Source organism: Phyllobates terribilis, unplaced genomic scaffold (genome assembly GCF_046119375.1).
Source record: "Phyllobates terribilis strain yellow unplaced genomic scaffold, ASM4611937v1 Scaffold_124__1_contigs__length_5142088, whole genome shotgun sequence".
NCBI classification, from domain to species: domain Eukaryota; kingdom Metazoa; phylum Chordata; class Amphibia; order Anura; family Dendrobatidae; genus Phyllobates; species Phyllobates terribilis.
In genome coordinates, this window is record NW_027362884.1 from 3,668,277 (window position 1) to 3,670,221 (window position 1,945).

General features: G+C 40.2%; 1 non-coding gene across 1 annotated transcript; it reads left to right on the top strand.

Moving 5' to 3' along the window:
* The first annotated feature begins 921 nt into the window (after nucleotides 1-921).
* On the top strand, nucleotides 922-1,111 carry LOC141203233 (U2 spliceosomal RNA). The gene has a single exon (XR_012274357.1). It is a non-coding gene; the product is annotated as a U2 spliceosomal RNA (small nuclear RNA).
* The last annotated feature ends 834 nt before the right edge of the window (nucleotides 1,112-1,945 follow it).

Sequence of the window (1,945 nt, forward strand, 5' to 3'; positions counted from 1 at the left end):
GCGAGAAATAATGAGGAAGAATAAAATGAACGGCGGAAGGGATGTCCCCGACTTACATATTTATTTGTATTTAAATTATTTCTGCTTTTGTTTCAAACATTTTAATGGTAATAGTGCGCTAAGTTATTTTTTAAAATATACTTGTGGGATGATTTTTAAAAGATGGTTTAAGTTGTCGTTGAATTCCCCTGTTTTACTATGCCCCCCCAAACACCAAGCAATCTTAGAAAAGACTGTTCGATTTTATAGCCTTGGTGATTTTAATATGGACATTTTTAAAGACCGCAAGAAGCTTTTATCTTTTCTGAGGAGGAATGAAGATGTGACCCCCATAGTAAATTTCTCAGAAGAGAGGTCGAAGCAAGTTTGGAAGAATGTCTTCGGGAAATTCTTAGCAAATGGACATAAGGATATCGCATGGATGGTGGTCCACCAGTGCCTCCCCACCAGAGAGTTTCAACACAGGAGAGGCCTGGTGGCCAGAGCCAAATGCCCCAGAGACTCATGTGTTTATGACGAAACCACCTTGCACCTTATGTGGAATTGCCCATTTGCACAGGAACTTTGGCACAAAGTTGGGATTCTTTTAAAATGGACTTGCGGTTTAAGAGATTTTAACCATGAATATGTTTTATATGGCCTTTTTAAATGTCCGACCCCTCAACAGTATTGTATATGTTGGTGTATGATTAACTGTTTTAAAGACGCCCTTTGGAAGGCACGCAATATTTTACTTTTTAAACGTGATGCTATTTCTGTGAAGGATTGTCTTAAAATTGCTTTTAGCCAGATGTATATTTATTACTTGAGGGATGTCAAATGTATTGGGAGAAGGGATGCCAATCGTATATGGGGTTTTTATGGGTGGAATTCTGTGTTTTAATAATGTACTGTTTGTGTTGTTGTTTTTGATTGTAAACCATCTTTTACGCACTTAATAAAATATGTTGAAACCTGATCTGTTCTTATCAGTTTAATATCTGATACGTCCCCTATCTGGGGACCATATATTAAATGGATTTTTAGAACAGGGAGATGGAAAAAGAGCTTGCTCTGTCCACTCCACGCATTGACCTGGTATTGCAGTATCTCCAGGACCGGTGCACCCCTTCTTTAATGCAGTTTCTAAAATCAGAAAGAATTGAATTCAATGTTTTTTGTTCATTTTGCTTGTTTGTCGGATTTTGGGATGGACTCTTTGGCTTTGCTTTTCTTCTCCTCATTGGATTTTTCATGTTCAAAGTTGCAGAAGCCAGATTACAAGCTCATTTTGGTTCAACTTCAGCAACTGTGCATTGCATTGCCATGTAATGTGATGCAATGCTATCTTTCTAGCTCTCCCTTTTTACTTCCTTTTGGATAAACAGACATATTAGGCAAGCATTTTGGAGCTTTCACCTAAATAACTACAGGTGGTGAGATAAGCTGCACAATATAATTGACCTTTCAGTATATTGTTGCACACACACCATCTATTTAGCAAATGCCCTTGTTATCAACAGCAGCCTTTTAAACTCACCTGAGCTAACAGGTATGTGCGCTGGTTACTCTGCTGCGCTTAAAATTTCTTTTTTGGTTTGCTACAATGCCTTTTCTGAAACGTTGTCTCCCTCTGCTGGAACACTGACTTCTTTCATTTAATGCCTGCAGACTATAAAAGAGAACCCAACCCAAAAAGTTTGGTTGATTAGTCTGTGGCATTCTGTTAAACTGTTGCTTATGGCGGTCTCTGTGAGCTTCTCAGCGACATTCAGCCAGCCAGGTATCCTGCCTGCAGTAGATGGAATGTGGCAATGGAACGCTGGCTGCGCGTGTCATAATAGGCTCTGAGCCTTTATATACCTGTGCACAGCAGCAGCCACCTTCAGTCTGCTGCTGGACAGCCAGCAGCAGCAGCAGCAGGAGAGGTATGTAATCAGGAGCCCTCCTGCTAAGGGTAGACAGC